The sequence below is a fragment of the Cyanistes caeruleus genome, chromosome 2 (genome assembly GCF_971803275.1).
Source record: "Cyanistes caeruleus chromosome 2, bCyaCae1.hap1.1, whole genome shotgun sequence".
NCBI lineage: Eukaryota > Metazoa > Chordata > Aves > Passeriformes > Paridae > Cyanistes > Cyanistes caeruleus.
In genome coordinates this window covers 18582749-18602145 of record NC_141702.1, presented here as the reverse complement: position 1 = coordinate 18602145, position 19397 = coordinate 18582749, and the positions used below count along the sequence as shown (strand labels likewise).

Genomic DNA, 19397 nt, shown 5'->3' with positions numbered 1-19397 from the left:
TCAGTACACAGAACACTGTATGTCAAAAAGATGCCCCAGAATAGCTTATCTTCACCAATCCCCTGCACAGGATCACCACTTACATACCTGCATTTGAGGTAAATAGGAATTGTGCCTCACCTACTATTATAATACTGTGTTTTACCTTACCAACAGCTGGTAAGGCTGGACCTTCTCTTGAACACACTGTTGTAAAGCACAACTGATGATGGAAAGCAGAATGGCATCAGTATATGAGACAGCTATACAATATCTGTAACTATACACAAACCTATCTCCAGCAGTTTTGGCTATGTAGTTACTGATATGGACAACACAAAGAGTAAGTATGTTGTTTCCTTTAAACACTGCCCCATAATTGTTTCAGTCTCAAATCCATGGTGAGAGACATGAGAGTTTGCATTTCCCTCAAGTTAGCCAAGTCGACACCATGTTCTTCACCCACAGCTGACCTAGACTCACAGTGAAACAGCAGTCTTGTCTCTACAGGATTTCTAACATGCATATGTTATTCTTGCTAGCAGTCCAAATTGTGCAACTGAACACCTTGTGCTAAGTGCTGTAAAGACACAGAAGAAAAAGACAATCCCTGCAGAAAAAACACATCTGTTTTGTCAGTCATAAAGCCTTAAAATACAGATTCAAGTGATTGTACATCTCACTATCCCCTATGACTCCATCTTTATCTCCACTTGACATTGTTGAGAACAATCTTATTTTCTGCAAAACAGAAGCCATAACATGTGCGACCTGTGAAAAAATATCTAAACCTTAAAGGTGAGTGATGATCCCATAAACTGTTAAATAATGTCAAACCACAGAGTATTTTGATTGTAGAAATGTGCCTGAAGGCCTACTTAAAAAGTATAGCTTTTAGTGAAAGGTCTGTCTTTAAAAGGACCTCCCAAATTTTGATTTTTAATTTAAACTGTAAATTATAGGGAGTTTGTATTTAATTAAAATTTTTAGTTGTAGTCTGTGCTCATACCTGACATTCTGCTAGGCTTGCAGTCCTTTCCAAGTTATTCAAGTTATTCTTGCAGCAGTGGTTGGATAGCCAGTGGTTTCAAAATAGCCAGTAACATCACTGGACATACTGGACATACTATATTTATACTAGTACTAGTTACTAGTACTGCAAAGAGAGAAGTTTTATCCTTTATGTCCTAACTGCGTCCAAGGTGGTCCAAGGCTGCCTTTCTAGAACAAAATGAACCCACCTGTGCCCTATGCACAGAAAAAGAAATGTCTTTTTTTTTTTTTTTTTTCCATTTTTTGTATCAAGGCATCTCAGTGTCATCTCTGACCCACAAATCCAAGAATGCTTAGGGTCAACACCGACTAGCATAAAAACCGTCAGGAAACATAGCAGGATGATGCTCAGTTGTGGAAACTCAAAAATTACTAGCTTTTGTTACCTCACAGTATCAATATTCATGTTAAAGCCAATGTATTTCTTAATATAAAATAGAGATTTATTAAGCAACCAAGCAATCTGAAATGCCCCACTTCCATCGTGCTTCTAAGCTGTGTTTAATGAAGTGCATGACTACCTGTTTAGTCCAACTTCTCTTGACATTACATATTTTTTTCAAACTTTTGACTTTCATCTATGTGAACTTCAAATGGGAGCACCTATTTGGCCAACCATGGTATCTCCCCATTGGTGTTGAACTGATTCCTACTGCATCTTTTCTAAATTGTAATAGAAGTATGTTTCTATGATTAAAACAGAATGTCCTTTCCCAATTGGTTTTTCAGAACAGATAAAGTAGAGGATTTTTTAAAGCTATTTTCCAGATACAATGGCCTTCAGCTTGAATTTTCCTCCCACCCTTCTGACCTGCACAGATGTTGTGGATTCCCTTTCACCACCTGATCCAACAGAAGAGTCATCTCTTGGCTCTAGGGATGTTTCTATTCCCACTGACATGTGGAGTTGCCAGCAATAAAATTACCTGTACATGGCAATATCAGGTGAACTCATTAAAAAAATAATAGAAGATTTGATATATATATATATATACACAGCAACATACTTCATCACTCATTTAAATGGAGTAAGACAACCTATCTTTAAATACACCTTTTCCTCACAGTCTCTGACATGCCTCCACAATATTTGCATGCCATTGTGTAGACTGAACTTTGGACATTATTATGGCTATATCGTGATTTCAGTGCTTTTGAGAAAAAGATTGTACTAGACCTTCAGATATCCTTTCCAATACAATTTTTATACAAACCTATAAATTATACACAATATGGTTCCTAGGGCAAAATAAGCCCTTGGATAAGCATTAATTGCAAGGACTAGCACAAATATAATTTTATTTTTGACGTCAAATAAAGCACAGTTACCTCTACACTACTTTAATTTTTAGATCAGCATATACAGCTTTAACATTTCATTAAGACATATCAGGTACAAATTTTTCATGTTACTTGATCATAACATGCTATCTCAATCACTTAATAATCAATCTGCTCTCAAAAAAGCCTATTTGCAAAACACACAAGAGGAAAACATAAATTATGCTATTTAACCAACTGGGTTGCTTATCTTGATAAGTCAGCCTCATAAAATTTCACCTTACTGACTCTTACCAGGTTTCTTGCAAAAAAGAAAAAACAAAACCAGCTGTGGATCGTCTCAACCACCTTGCACACTCTACAGCTATTCCAGTCCAAAGTCAGTGACAAATACTAGCTCAGGTATATTTGTACACCTTGCACCTATATCAACCACTTTGATGGAGACATACTTTTAGTGGCTTACTGACAAATAAAGAGATGACAGAAAGAAAACCCACCAAATGGAATGAGAAAGCAACCACACCCCTCCACTCAGCTTACAAGGCAAAGGCTAGTAAAGACTCATCTAACACCTTTACTCCCGTTTGCTACTTTTCATATTAATTCTCAGGTGGTACCATTAAACTGAAACCCCTTCAAACAGTAGCGCCTGTCATGTCACCATACTCTAACAATATCAAGGAGATCCTGTTCTTATTTTCTATCCTCACATTCTTTTCCATGTTGGCCCAAAGAAATGTGTTTTAAAAAAACTTTGCTATTTTCATTTTTTGCTATTTTATTTTTGCTAAAATCAGTGAGTAGCCAGGCTTAGAAATGCTAGTGTTAACACTTGCAGATCTGCTCTCAAGCCATACTGTCAATTTGCAAAGTATCTTTTTTTATTAAAAGAGATGCAATCACTAATACTAACATCTTCCTGGAAACTATGCCAAGGTACATGGAAAATAAGGAGGTGACTGGAGACAGCCAACACTGCTTTACTGAACGCAAATCACGCCTGACAAATTTGGTGGCATTCTGTGATGGGGTTACAGTGTAGGTGGATGAAGGAAGAAGGACTGATGTCATCTACCTGAACTTGTGCAAATCCTTGACAGTGCCCTGCACAACATCCTTGTCTCTGAACTGGAAAGACATGGACTTGATGGATGGACCACTCAGTGATAAGGAACTGGCTGAATGGTCACACTTAAGAAGTTGCAGTCAACAACAGCTCAATAACCAAGTGGAAACCCGTGACAAGTAATGTTCCTCAGGAGTTGGTACTGGCATCGACAAACATCTTTGTTGGTGACACAGGCAGTGGGATTGAGTGCACCCTCAGCAAGTTTGCCAACACCACCAAACTCTGTGGCATGGTCAACATGCTGGAGAGAAGAAATGTCACCCAGAGGGACCTGGGCAGGCTTGAGGCAGACCCATGAAGTTCAACAAGACCAAGTGCAAGGTCCTGCACCTGGGTTGGGGCAATCCCAAGCACAAATACTGACTGGGAAGAGAAGGAATTGAGAGCAGCTCTGAGGTGAAAAACTTGGAGTTGCTGGTGGATGAAAAGCTGGACATGAGCCAGCATTTAGTACTTCCAGCCTAAAAGCCAACCACATCCTGGGCTGCATCAAAAGCAGCATGACCAGCAGATCAAGGGAGATGATTCTGCCCCTCTATATCATTCCCAGAAGACACCCACCCGGAGCACTATTTTCAGCTATGGGGTCCCCAACATAGGAAGGACATGGAGTGATTGGAACAAGTCCAGGTAAGGGCCATGAAGACAACTGGAGGGCTGGAGAACTTCTCCTATGAAGACAGGCTGAGACAACTGAGGGTTTTCTGCCTTAAAGCCCCCACTGGTACCTGAAGAGAGCCTACAAGAGAGCTGGGGATGATCTTTTTACAAGGGACAGGAAAAGGGGGAACAGCTTCAGACTGAAAGAGAGTAGGTTTAGATTAAATATGATGAAGAAATTCTTCACTGTGAGGGTGGTGAGGCACCAGAACAGGTTGTGCAGAGAAGCTGTATCAAAAATCCCTGGAAGCATTCAAGGCCAGGCTGGATGTGGTTTTTAGCAACCTGGTCTAAAGTGTCCCTGCCCATGGCAGAGGAGCTGGAGCTAGATGGTCTTTAAGGCCCCTTCCAACCCAAGCCATTCCACAATTCTCTTAAGATCTAAAAAAGCGCAGAAAGCAAAAAGGATCACGATAATGGTGTACAGCAAAGCAGTTTACAGCTAATTTATATGCAAAGCTAACTATAATTCAGATAAGCATATCACAAGATAGAAGAAGTTGCACAATGTTACACAAGCAATGAGGTGTATCCAAATCTATTTTCTGTATCTCTGCCATACAGTGACAAAGTAGGAATCTCTACAATCGTAAATGATCCTCAAGTGACTCCAGCTCTTTTGTTAAAAACAATTTTTTAACCACACAGACCTAAATGTAGATGTCTAATGTTCAAAGAATCCCCTTCCTCTTGTGTCTTCTAACCAGTGACATAAGATTTCCAAGCAGTACCTACTGAGTGCTTGGAAAAACAAGCCCCTTACACAAAATTTAGGAATACACTGATCTCAGTACCACTAGGTTAAACAAATTTGTATGAGACAGTACCCCATAAATCTTTCAAATTTCAGCTCCAGAATTTTTTTGTCATGTAAGGCTAACATATTAATTCTCACTAATTTAAAATCAGATCTTTGGCAAACCAAACAGTAGCAAAAAGTCACATGAGTCATACCAGATCCTCTGATTTAAAGGAAAGAATTTTGAAATTAATCACGGTTTATTTTGCAACATAAACTAAGGAAGTACTAAAATACTTATTTCTTATAGAAAATCAAACCATTACACTTGAAAGGAGAAATATTGTGGGGTTTTTTTCATTATTGCCCTACTTACAGTTTTTCAAAACAAGAACTCAAAACGTTTGCTGGTTTTAGTGAATATGCAGTTTATTTTGTCTCAAAACTTCACATGCTTAGGCCCAAACCTGTAAACATTTAAGTTATGAGCAGTGGACTGATAGACCCTATGAAATATGAACACACAGGCTAGGATGTCACATAAAAATGAGGATTTTATTCCACTGTGTTGTCAATAAACAGACATTTTGTTTTCTAAAGCATGAGATTCCTCCCAATGTTTCCAGCGTTATTAATATATAACATAGCAGGTTTACAAGATTTGCAGGAATGCATTCCAACTTATCTACTGTCTTGTATGATGAATATAAAAGTTGATGTACTTACAGCAAATTTTATGTTTTCCATTTGCATTCAGTTTCTTGTTAATTCTGTGAGAAAAATTTCTGTGCATAGTTCAAGGCAAACAGTCTCAAAGAAAATGAAGGAAAAGAGGCTGCTTGTATTTAGAAGACTGTTTTATAGTCAGGATCTTATCACAAATTATTATGAATGTATCAATTACACATTTCTTAGTAACAAGAAAGGCTGATTAATACTGATATCCTATGCCTTTCAATTTGATACTGTTTTGATCATTAGTGTTTCAGGTTACCTGTAAACAGGGCCAGCAACATGCCTCAAGAGAGGACAGAAAAATACTTCTTGGCTTATGTCATGGGTGTGCTACCTCTTGGGAAATGTTGTTTTTAAGCTTACCACAACCAAGGTACTGGCTGATGAAGGGACAACTTAAGAGCAATGAATGCCAAAATCAAACCTAGTTTTCAGAACTTTGGGCAAAACAATAAAGCAATCAAAAATTCAATTTATAAAGCATGGGTTAATAATTCTATCTTAAATGGAATTGCTTTGAAAGCCATACTGGAAAAGTAAGTTAACAGCTGAAAAACCTAGAAAATAACACAGAATGCTTTTCTTCCTTCAAGACATTCTCAATTACTTTAGTGGAACAGGATTAGGCCACTAGTTCTGTAAATGTAGCCATGAAGATGTCTGGCAAATTATATTTGCTGTTACCATGGTTCTAATATTCTGACGTTTCAGCAGAAAAATAACATTTAAGTGTATGATTGAACACTGAGACATTTTTTAGACATTTAAGGGTTACAATTAACAGTGAGGTCAAAATTTCTTCTTCAAAAACATTAAACTATGATCTGAAGTCTGTAATTCTCATATATAAAATTTCAGAGTATGTATTAACAAAAAAAAAAAAAAATGTCGGGAAAGCTACTGATTCTGCTTTCTCAGTTTCTAGCCTTAAATTTTTGTTTCCTATTCATCCTCTGGCTAGTAAAAATTAGCAACAGGTAGAATTTCCCAACTTACTTGCATCCTTACATCAAAATACTACAGATGAGTAAGAAAAAGTCCCATTTCTCCTACAGCAAATACTTTTAAACTCCAGTTCACAGAAGTATTTCCCAGTAAGCAGCTGGGCTACTCAACAGCTCTTGGGAATACAGGTTGTCTAGAACCCAAGTTATCTGAATACTAAAGCCACAGATTATCTCAAGTTGGAAGGAACTCATAAGGATGAAGTCCAAAGTCCTACTCCTTGCAGGATTATGTAAGAGTAAATCAAAAGCCTAAGAGTGTCATCCTGATGTTCCCTGAACTCCATACAGGGAGTCATGAAGCTCCAAACAAGTGAAAAACACCATTAGGTACGAGAATTTTGGAATTTAGGATAGTTTATGCAATTTGCAGACAATCTGGAAGGAAATGCTTAGCATTGTGGGACTGCAGAACTCTGCTTAAGGAATTTTAAGTTTAAACTCAGCATCTCCCAATTCCTGTTTTCTTTGTGGGTTTTTTTTTTTGAGAGCCCCTGGCTCCTCCTCCATTGACCCAATATTAATGCTTCCATGTTTTCATACTCAAGTCTATAGTACCATTACAAACATATGAAATAAATTAATGGTGGTCTTATGTCTTTTTGTATTTTAGTATCTGTTCTCCCTGCATGTTCAGAGTTTCAGTTTTATCAGATTTTAAAGAAATGTATAAAATTGAGGAAAAGTAGAAAATGGATGTAGAAAAGAAAACATGCTATGAAGGAGGAGTATTCCACGACCGATTCAAATACACCAAGATTCAGGATATTTAGCTCTTGGTACAACCACGGTGCAAATCTAGCATCATGATTAGCAGAAACAAAGCTTTTAGATACAGGACTATGTATCCATAGTGGATACCATTTTGCAATTCCAGTTCTAAATTATTTGCCAAGTTTATATCAATCTTTCAATGCAAATGCCACAAAATCACATTTGCCACAAAGCATTTATACACTAAGAAATTAGTGGCATGGTAGTTCTAGGAACCTGCAAACCCTGACTGTTTAGTAGTTGTCAGCAACTTGATGTTGACAAATCTTATATATTACAACAATGTGTAGATTTATATATATATATATATATATATATATATATGTAAATGTGTAATTGCAACTCTTGTAAAGTATACAAAAGCAAGCAAATTAGATAGCAAGGTATCCCACTCACACTTCTCTTAACTTCCAAGTACATAAACATAAGTAAGACTTCTGAGTAATTACAAAAAGTGGCTCACTAACTTCTATTAAATTATGAAATCCATGCAGAGCTCACATTTTTAGGAATCCTTTTGCAATATTGCAATGCAAAAAGAGTTTTCTAGACCACAATATTTATAAAGATCGCTACTTCATTAACAGTAATTCTCAAAAAGCTGCTCTATTATTTCTTTCCTAGTTCCTGATGTGATTCATCCAGCATCTGGAAACAAAGATACATGTATTGCTCAGTGGCTTCTGATGTATATTTGGTAAATTAAAATCACCTCCAAAACCAAAAATGAAGATCCTTTCACTAAGACTAGAAATGCTTGTGATTCTGAATACAGAAGACCAATTATAGGAGTCAATCTGAATACAATTCCTGGAAGCCTCAGAAGCATACTCTGATACGTGTTATTGGCAGTACTGCTTTGAATCTGATTGTTCTGCTCCTTGAGTAAGCTGCACTTATGACTGCTAAAAAAAACTGAAATTGAAGTTAACCACATTTTACTGAATTTGGCAAGAAGCATGGGCATAGGAAAAGGATGTTCCATATCAGTTTTTCAAACATAACATATCCATCACAACCTTGCAAAATAAAAATTTATTAACAATATCAAAGAATATATGAAATGACAAATAAAAAGTGCAGGGTGCATGAGTCATTAACATACGTGCAATCTTGTCATATGGCCTCATTTTCCACTGGAAATAATGCTGTGGCAATCTGTGTTGGCTCTTGGGCAGGTAGGAGGTAAAAGAAGAAGGTATATGGGATGAGACCTGCTCTGCAGAGCTGTCTATGAAACACAGTGACTGCTGCAGTGAAATGACTGAGTGTTTTATCCCATCCTGCTTTGCAGTGCCTGCATTTGCTAAATAAGGATGCTCAGTCTTCAAGGTAAACTATTGAAGTGTGGCTTTTCTCCAGAATCTTGTGTCACAAAGGCCAAACAGACCTATGGAAAATATCTACCCTTCTCTTTCTTTTCTTTCTTCTAAAGATCATCTGCTTCTTCTCAGGCAAGGTCACTGATAAGCAACAACAAAACAAAAAAGGCATTGTTAAATTGGACAGGTCATAGATAAAAATCTCCATCCTTTTCCCACATTTTATTTTTTTCTCATAAGATATGAAATGGATCAGCCTCATAGTGGGCAGTTTAGAAAGTCTGTCAATGATGGCTACTTTAAATTTAGCACTTTTTGAAAACCTTGCATACAGAGTGTGGACTACCACAGATACCAATTGCAGAAACATGACAGTGACTGAACAGACAGTGATCTGTTCAGAAAGGGCAAAGACCCCTGAGAAAGTTCTTCAGAGCAGGTGGAGTTCACCCAGACATGTTACCAGCCTTTCTGCTATGAGCACTTCTCCAGAGATGATAAAGGTGAGGCAGTAGGCACTGTAAAAGAAGTAAAAGAGGCCTTCCTCACTCTCAACATTTAAAGAGTACTTGCTGAAAAATGCTGACAGTGTCCTGAAGATAAAAAGGGATGTTCATGCAAAGATCAACCTGAAAATCCATGAATGGAAATGGATAGCTGCTATTGTTTAATTCAGCAAGCAGCTTCTCTGAACCAACATCAAAATGGCTCTACTTCCCTGAATAAAAAAAAATATGTTTTGAGTTTGGTTTACTCTCAGAAAGCAAGGGACTGCATGTATGAAGGTTATACTATATGTATACATTTTAATCACAGAAAACACGGTTTTAGCAAACAATTACAAGACTACTTCTAACAGTCTTGTTTCCCATCTGTTTTACTGGCATACTAAGGTGTCAGTTTCATTGCCATTGTTTTTGCCCCTGCATGCAAAGAACTGATATTTAGTCACAGAAATTCTACATGCCCACATATATTTATCTATATTTAGCACACATTTATGAATACTGTGTGTGGTGTATTTTATCTTTTGTTGTTTTGGTTTTTTTTTACTTAAAATTGACAGTACATATAGGAATGCTAAAATAAACTAGCTATTTGAAAGGCATTTTCTTTGTTTCCTGTCCCCATGTAATCAGACAGTAATCTAAGAGAGTGATGAAAGAACTGAAGAGAAAGAACAAGTTTTAGGGCTGGGAAAAAAACCCAAAACGAACTAGCAGAAATAGCATATAAAAATAAACTTACCTGAGCTTTTTTGCTTTTCCAGCTGGTCTTTGGGTTCATCAAGTACTCCTGACTTCCATTCATGTACATCTCCTGACTCTGTGTAATCCTTCTTAACAAGCTTGTTGTCCATGTCCACATTTCAGGTTCTTTTCCTTCTCTTTTTTGAGGTCGTATGTCCAATGGTCATGTCTTAGCATCCAAACTCTGTATGTTGGCTAACAGAACCTCAGTTTTTCCACCAGCAGTTTCCTTTTAATTGACTGCTTGATTCTTTTTCCCTGATGTGACATTGTTTCTCATTCCTCCAATCACAACCTCTCCATCTTACACGTGCAATGTCCAAAAACCACCTTAGTTCTTGTGAGAATGCTGCAGTCTGGCCTGCGCCCACTATCCCTGAGGATTGAAGCATGCTATTTTCCTGGAATATGGAGGTCCAGTAACTCCATACTCATTAAAGCCCTTAAGCTCAAGTAGATCCAAACATGCAGAGTATTTTAAAAGGTTGAGAAAAACATGTATTCATCACTGGAAGTGATGAGATCTGGAGTTTGATGAAACTGGAGTTTGAGATTGGGTGCATGTTGATTACAGCCAAAGGATCAGCGGATTGTGAAATTCTTGAAGAACAGTAAATCTGTTTCTCTTAGTAAATACATAACATATCAACTGTTCAGGCATCTTACCACTGCTGGAACAGACATATTTTTCTATGTGTGAGGGTATTTTAACTTGACCTGTGTAAATTCTGGGTGTTTCCTATAAAGACCCGGAATGGACTTTGTGCTTGCACATGCTGAAAAAACACAAGCATTACTTTTTAGTGTCAACTCCCAGCCCAAGTTATCTGTTTTTCTGGATTTTTAATTCAAACTATGCAGCATAAACAAGATACTGCAGAAATATAATTCTGCATTCATAACAATTTGTGTTAGACATACCAAGAGTATTATAAAGATAAAAAGAAAATAAAAAGCCCTGTAGTCAACTTTATCATTTTCCATGACAAACAATATTATTTCTTCCTAAATATGCACATGCCCCCCCAAAAAATACTGAGTATTTATGCATAAGACATGATGACCAGAATGCATGCAAAGTTGTTATAAACATAGTTTAATATTTAAACATGGCCTTTTCCTCTTCAGACAACAGAGGAATTGCTAGTATCTCTGAAAATGTTACTAAAACGAATCACTAGTGTTGAAAACTAATACATTGGATTCAACAATCCTGGTGTAGGAGATGTGAAATAAAAGGATGAGGCACTGATTTACAGTATCACAAAAGGCCTGGGAAATCCCTTTCAAAAGTATTCCTTATGTTTGAGAATGCCCTGCTGCAGCACTGAAGGAATGCCAAAACATCTACTCCCAACAGTTTACCCTCAAAACAAACCTTGGAGATCTTTGGAGATCTTCTCTTTCTGCATTTTGACTATTTTATTTGAACTGAGGAACTGCTCAGAAAGTGACAAAGACGGACTAGGTTAAATGCTGTAACATGGTACTTATTCACACTACATTAGGCAGAGGAACACTAAAATTAGGCATAAAATTTTATTCCCTTGGTAATATCCTCCAGTACTGGTTAGAGACAGGAGAAAAAAAAGGGGATTTCCCTTGGAAAAATAAAGCAAGCTGTTGATATGAAATACAGATATTGCAGTATTACATCTGCAACAGTATCACTATTTCTATTGGGGGGGGATGGGATGTGAGGGAGACGACATCACCAGAAAGCCTGGAAAAAACTGGCCATTCGGTGAGCAGTCTCAAGTCTTTTTTGAATGGTAACTATACTCTCCACTACATTCTGCCTGTAAACAATCCTATCAATAACAAAATCTTGAGAGAATGAGGAGATGTTTTCTTTTGATTTTAAGTGGAGTCGCATGAGGAATATGTTTGGCCTGTCATTCTATAAAATGATACTACAAGCCTATTCCAAAGCTCACTGGTCTCTTTTCTTTGGGGTCAGAAGCAGGATCATGCAAAGCAGGAACAAAACAGCAGCCTTTTAAAAACATCTCATAAAAATTTTCTAAATTGCTGCTTTGCTCTAATTCTCTTCACTACTGCACCAAGCAAGTGACAACACTTGCCAGATTCAGACTGAACCATACCAAGTGAACATGCATTTGTTTTATACCATGCCCTTTTAAATCAACTTCCTGATAAAAAATGTCATGAAGATGAAAGGTATGAGAAATGCAGACGTTAATACATCACAAAATAATAGACCCCAATGCTGGTTTGGTGTGAATCTGTGTCCTTACAAATGTTTATGTGTTTGCCTGTTGCAGAACTATAATCAATTTGGTTATGATACACCTTCAAGAAACATAAAATTTATCTTGAAGGAAACTGCTTTCTGAAACTAACTGCTCAGATGCATTAGACAGGTGGGAGTTTCAGCAAACCAAAGGGTCTACTGGCAGACACAACATTGATTTCTTATTGTTTACAACCTACCAGACAGTTCTATACTGACCTGATTTGATGGTTCTCTCTGGGGCACCCTGCAGCCCTGGTTATTTCCACAACCAAGCTGGCCAGCTTCCTTATTTGGTGACTGTGTTTCACATCTGCAGTTTCAATGCAAACATGCTCAACTAGTATATACACACTGAAAATCTGATCCGAGATCAGATTTTAAATCCAATCTAATAATAATGTTTACTGTTTTCATTACTAGAAGTATGATCCCTTTTAAGGGATCAAAAATCCTATTGTGATTTTTGTCTGTCTCCACATTCAACTCCCCCTCCCCACACAAGATGCTTCCCTTTCATTTCAGTTTCATTACATTTTGCTGTTTTTTCCTCTATGGCTAAAATAGGCAGAATGATTCTAATCAAAGCAAAATACTGTAAAGGATTCTAAACAGATAATCTTTGTCAACAAGCTACAAAAGCTTTGATTTGTTCTCCTTGTGACTTTTTAATCTAGGATATGTGGAGTCGATGATGCCATTTGGTCTGCACTCATTTTTACTCCATAGAAATCTGGCTGCACTTCTGTTTAAAACACCATTGATAATCTTATTAGCATTTCTCATCACTCCTATTACGAGAAAGTAAAGGTCAGTAAGTAATCCACAGCCATAAAGTTTTCTACTACTATACTATCAGGAACTTCACATCTTTACTGAAAGTTGATCAACATGATGCAAACATTTATCAAGCTCAGTCAAAGTGATATTAAACTCAGTATTTCCATGAGGATATTCAGTGCTGTGTACCTATTTAATATCAAAGTACTTTTCCACCACTGACTCTCTCAAAAAAACAGTGACTGTTCTCAAAGTTGATCAAAAATGATTCTAACACAGACAACTTTGTTTTATAAATGTGCTTGTGCAATGCACTTAGAAAGAAATACCCGTGCTCATTTCCCATGGAAATGCTAATGGATGGGAATTATATTTTCATTCTTTTAGAGTCCATATAAAAGCCTGACCAGCACAGAACAGTTTTCAAAACAGTTCCTTTTTTGCCATTTATATAGCAAAGTTTCTATGGCTTGCTAATAGTCTGCCGCATATGTGTAGCATGTATGTGTATATAATCAAAATATTCCTTTGCATATCTTACTCATCTCCTCAACACAAAAATGAAACAAAATAGAAAAGAACAGGAAAAACAGGACCCCTCAAAAACAGTCCTTAACAAATATGGAGAAATCATATATCTCTGATTATACTGAAGTAGCTCCTTTCTTAATTGTCTTTGTCTCCAAACACACAGTTGCTCAATTTTATAATATGTAACATCCAAGACTGTAGAGTAAAACAACAAAGTCATACTACGAACGGGGAACTACTACAATAAAACTGATGCCCTTTTTGAAAATGTGGGTATATAACTGGGTATTTGAATCTAAAACAAAGAAACCACTGCAAATGTTTAAACAGCATTTAACTATTGCCCTTGTTGGTGAAAATGGGGAGGGGGGGGGGGTGAGCGGAAGAAGACCACTCACTCTCCAGAAAGTTCAAGCTGTAAAATACATACAAAATAGAATATACTATTAAGATGAGATTAAAATATATCTAATTCTACATTTACTCATTGTAATCATTTACTCTTCTCTTTGTTCACTTGATAAATCAATGTAGTTTTTAGAAAAATATAGTTACTTAGAAGAATCCTGGGTTTTTACTTAGTCTTGCATCACACTGTATGTCTAATGTTCAAAGTGTTATGTTGCCATCTTAATTGTTTTTAAATGTGTCATATTGCAAACAAGTATAAATATATAGTCATCAGATGACACTACAGCAACCAAGTTTAACCTTATCATTCCAAACTTGATCAACCTTAATAAATCATATGGGGTACCTGCTAACTGCCCAGCAAGGGTTAACAGTTTGTTCCAATATTTGGGGGGCTTTTTTGTTTGCAGAGTGATACGACAAAGACTTTAATTTGTTTGGCAATTTTTGAAAATAAACTATCACATGGAAATGTAATGGCAAAAAAAAAAAAAAAAAAAAGGGAGAAAAAGGTAAAAACTAAACATCATTTGGAACTGTAGCTGTTGTTCTCCCCAACAATATAATCAAAGGTAACAAAACCCCCACACCACTCAAATTAAAGCAAATAATCTATTAAAATGCTCTACAATAGTCACAAGAACTATGTAAAGACAATTACCAGTTAATAATTTCTACTTAACCCCAACCTTAAATGCAGTTTCAAAATTAGGTCAGTTAAAATGAAAATCACCATTTTTAAGGAGATTAGGAATCATTAGACTTGAATAAAAATATTTATGAACAAGTACACAAAAAAAGCAAACGTAACTAAATGCTCAAGTACCCCATATTTTATACACAGCATCAGAATTATATAAGAAATGCCTATCAATGGATGCTCTGTTCGAGAAGTGGGATTCCAGTCTGACTCAGTATTATTACCTGACAGAAAATATCTAATTCACAGATAGCTTGTTTATTTTTTTCTTTTGTTTTCTTCTTTCAAAAAAGAAGCCTTTATAAGGACACATATGTAGCGGAGATATATAGGGCTGAGAGAATCACTAGCATTTTGTCAATCTGCAACTTGGGCTTTAGCATTACCGGCGAGTTTGTGTTAAATATGTTTGTTTTTTTTCTTTTCAACCAAGGAAATGTATATCACACCAACTAAAACTAATCACAGCAGGGCTTCCATTGAAACAGTAGTTGCTAATTTTACAGGTCTGCCCACATTGTTCTAGAAAATAGGAAGCAGAAATCTGACATTTCCAGCAGTCATTATTAAAACAACAATCACTGAGAGCTCGATCCTGGTCTCACTGGAACCAATGTCAAACTCCCCACTGACTTCAGGGAGAGCAGGATCGGGCCCCAAGCTGCTCAGCCTCCTCCAGCTCTATACACAGGAGTATGTGTTGTGGAGCTGGGGTGGAAGAAGTACAAGCTATTCCTTTGTTAACTGCCCAAAGAGTTAACTTTCCATCACTTTGTCAACAACAGGAAAGTGCCCTGCAAACAACAACGGTGATAAAAGGACATATTTACCTTGAGAGAACAGGAAAGGGAAAGCCGCAGAATTGCAAAACAAAGTAGTCCAATGGAATTATCTATGCATGCAGTCCAAACGTGCACCTTCAAGTAGGCCACAGTCTGTCAAGCAGTCGTCTCGGCACCAGCCACCCTGCCTTCCATCTTACGAGATTCACCCAGAAAACTGACAAACCTGCTCCACGACAACAAAACTCTCCTAATGCTTTTGAACGCCCACCATTTGTTCTCCATTCATCCAATCAACTTTCCACTGCACATCTTCTCCTGCGACTGAGGCTCAGAGGCAGGATCCCTTCTCATCTGTATGCTAATTATTTTGCCACATGGACAAAAGTAATAATGCTTTCAGACAGGAAACCAACGGGCCTGAAGTCGAAGGCAGAAATTAATAAGTTTCCACCACTGAAGACTGAGAAGGTGGGCATGCGTGCAGCTCTGTGGCTGATGGATCAGCTGTAACCTCCATTTAAGAGCAGCAGAGAGGCGACGGGCTGGAGGAAGCCTAGGCAGCGTAGCACGCATCAAGCCCTAGTTCCCCTAGAGACCACATTACTGCAGCAGAACAGCATCCGTAGCAGATTGCTGACTTACCCCGCCTGAGCCCGCATCCTTTAAGCAGCGCGGCGCGCATCCATCCCGCCGGCCCCGCGGCGCGGTGCAGTGCCCGGCGCGGCCGCGCAGGCCCGGCCCCCGCGGCGCGGCGGGAGGCGGGCAGGGCTGGGGCCGCGCACCCCGGCCGGGCTCCCCGGCGGCGGGGGGCGCCGCGCCGGCGCTGTGTTCCACCCAATGGAGGGGAACGCCGAAACGCTGCAGCCGCCCGGGAGGGGAGACCGCTAAAAATACTCCCGTGCCGCTGTTGCTGGCGTAAAATGGTGTCTCCGATAGAGAACTCCCCCCCCACATTTCCCCCCCCCCCACCAAAAAAAAAAAAAAAAAAGTCCCAACAATTAGGCTTCTAAATGTATATTTTAAAGGAAATAATGATCGAAACCATCGTTTTTTCTGCTGGGGTATCTCACCAGGGTTTCTAGAGTTAATTCTGCTGAAGCTTTGCTTATATTACCAGTTCACACCATCTTCTCCGCTTTGAAACAAAAGGAATTAACTATTTGCAGAAGAAAATATTAGCAGCCTTGTACCATTAGCATCTTGCCCAGCTCAACTTCATGTGATCAAAACCCCAGAAACCAGGGCTCGTACGCATAAAAGGCCAGCTTTGTATGTACAAACCCGTAACAGTGTTTCCCCAGCAATTTGATGTGGATTCTGTGGCTCCGGCTGTCTGCGCTTAGCCAGGGACCGCTTTACTAAACGTGTCACAAAGACAATGACTGAGAAGAGGCACCTCACCGCCTTCCACGGCTGTGCAGAGGCTTTTCTCCGGCGCTCGCCTGCCCAGGGGCAGCGTCCCTAAAGGGCTCGCCCCCGGGCTGCCGGATGTCCCTGCGACGGGAGCGGCTTGGCAGCGGGGAGTCGCTTCGTTTAAACCTGTCCCCGAAATGTCATTTCGGTAGCAGCGTGACAGGCTATGATCTTTACGCGGAGGCGGCGGCTCCCCCCTGCCTTGGCACGACTCCGCACGCCCCCGCGGACTCAGCCCTGTCGTGTCCCGGCCCCTACCCCGGGCACCGCCGCGCCTCCTGCCGGGTCCCGCCCGCCCTGCGCGTCCATCCCCGCAGGCAGGCTGTTCCGCACGGGAAGGACCCTGGATAGCGCACGCATACAGCCTACACGCCCTCCCTTCACACACGCGCGCCTGCCGCTCTCGTTGCCCTCCCCGCTGCCATTGTGCTGCTGCAGCCCCCTCCTCCCCGCACCCCCCCTCCTTTCTTCCCTCCCTCCCTGCCGCGGCTCGCCCTGCTCCGCGGTGCTCGGTGCGGGCAGCCCCGCGGCTGCCAGGGCACCGCGGGCAGCCCCTGCTGGCCGCCACAGAAGCGGGGGAGACTGACCCAAAAGTCACGAGGAACACCCTCCTCAAGCCCTGGGAGGTAATCCCTCCCGAGCCCGCTCTGCCTGACGTGTGAACATCAGACATGTCGGTTACTGGAGAGGTTGCCATTCCCTCCCCACCCAGCCTTCCCGGGCACCACACTGCAGTCTGAAGGGAAGGCGAGTCTCCGCGTACCAGCCCTTGGCATCCCGAGCCATCAGAGCAGCTCCACGGCCGCACTCCCATGGCAGGAGAGGGGCTTAGAGGGGGTGGGGGTAAGTTTTTCACAGGGATTTAGAGGAAAGCCAGCCTGCTGGGGCAGGGACTAACAATAGCTGAGTCCTCACGACATCCACGCTTTGGGTGGAAAACGCAGTGTTTCCCTTAGAAAGCAAAGAAAAAAAAAAGGGGGACTTACGTGTCTCTTCCCCCGCCTCCCCCCGCCCCCCCCTCCGCCATCTCCACCTCTCTCGTGGTTTGGGGTTTTTGTTTGGGTTTTTTTTTTCCTTTAATTTTTCTCTGTCATCTCTGATTACATCTCCCTGCACTCGCAGGGCTCCCCCGAGACCGAGGTGCGGAGCCCTCGGGAGCGCCCGGCCGCAGGTGCGGGCGGGGAGCGCGGAGGGCACCGCGCAGGGCGGGGGCGGGAGGGGGGAAAGCCGGTCTGCGGGGAGAAAAGCCTCCTCGGAGCGGGGAGGGAGAGCTACCATGTTTGTGTCGTAGCAAGGGCATGTCAGTTTGGGTTTTTTCCACACAAATCAACGTAACCTGAGAAGCACACATGCACACGTGGAGATGAAAGGGCTCCCTGTAAGTGTATAGGGTATCCACACCCCTACAGATGAATCTCAGCATTTTCTAACGTCGGGTTTACATGCAGAACCTTTGGATAATGGCATTTACATTTGAAAAATCACGGCTTGTCTTCTCCCTCTGCTAGAACTATCTTCCTTACGTTAGAGCCTAGCTAGCCTTAATAGGATAGTGAAGGCAACTATGTGGTACATGTATTATAGCAGGTGTAGTCAAACTTTTGGAAGGTGCTTTATCTGGGAAAAAACCCCTCATCATCTTGTCCAGCCTTTGTGGTAACACAAAGAAAAGGCCCAGTGCTTCTCCCACTGAAGACAAAACCAGTATTTTCTCTAATCAGGACAAAATGAACATAAATCTTATACTGGTGAGTAAGGGGGGGCCACTGCATAAGCTAGGAGCATTTAAAAAAAAAAAAAAAAAAAGAAAAGAAAAAAAGAAAAACAGTCTGGAAAGAAATTTGGGAGGGTGGTTATTCATTGGCCTAATTATCCTCCATAAGATACTAAGGTATGGGTTTAATGCTGTGGGTTAGATTCTCCCTCCCCCAGCCTGTGTCTCGTCAGTGTGCATTATCCATGGGGAAAAGGAGATGCAGGTCATGTTTAAGCAGCGTTAATGAGAGCACAGTATTTTTCCTGCAGGTTAAGTTGGCCATGTTAGCAAACTTCAGGTAAAGTAATGCTTGAAAACCTTCAATTTCTTTTACTTTCTGGTTAGTTGCCGTTTCTAGTGAGTCTTGAAACATTAGACAAACACACAAAGCAGAATTCAAGCATCAGACAAACCCACTACTGTCAATAAGGGAGTACAACTTCGGCTTGACAGGAGTATTACAAGAATATACCCGCTAACGAGCAGCCTTAATTGGCTTGCATATTGTGGCTGTCACTGTTAAAACCTGTTCCTATGCAATGCTATTTTATACATACTTTAAACGTATAGTTCTCTTAAGCAGTTAAGGAGACAATACTCACTGGGCTTGTGATTTTAGGTGAAAAAGAAATGAGAAGGATATAAAAAAAAAAAATAGGAAACCTCATTAAGAATATAGTATCAGTGACTGAGAAACTATGTGAAAGTCATAGCAGAAAATAGCAACAGACTTTTTTGAGTTTAATGCACTTTCCCAGTTTTGTATGTAAATTGTTATTTATCCATAGATTGCAATGGCTGCAGATATTTCACTGACACTACACTCAAATCTTTTAAA

General features: G+C 40.0%; 2 protein-coding genes across 18 annotated transcripts in view; both read right to left on the bottom strand.

The window, feature by feature from the left end:
- MYT1L (myelin transcription factor 1 like) overlaps positions 1-19397 on the bottom strand; it is a 333945-nt gene that overhangs the window by 284876 nt on the left and 29672 nt on the right. For 4 of the 17 annotated variants that reach the window (XM_023922542.2, XM_023922544.2, XM_023922552.2 and 1 more), the window contains exon 1: positions 15436-15987. The exons of 3 other annotated variants lie outside the window; for them this stretch is intronic. The gene's annotated coding sequence lies outside the window, so the exon portion shown is untranslated. Of the gene's footprint in view, positions 1-15435; positions 15990-19397 lie in introns of those variants that run through there. 10 more of the 17 variants (XM_023922553.2, XM_023922554.2, XM_023922547.2 and 7 more) reach the window with 4 other exon arrangements.
- The window catches only part of LOC147654652 (uncharacterized), a 43437-nt gene continuing 29413 nt past the window's right edge, over positions 5374-19397 (bottom strand). The window contains exons 3-5 of the mRNA XM_086875949.1: positions 12403-12496; positions 9928-10705; positions 5374-8820 (exon numbers count right to left, since the gene is read on the bottom strand). The gene's annotated coding sequence lies outside the window, so the exon portion shown is untranslated. The remainder of the gene's footprint in view (positions 8821-9927; positions 10706-12402; positions 12497-19397) is intronic.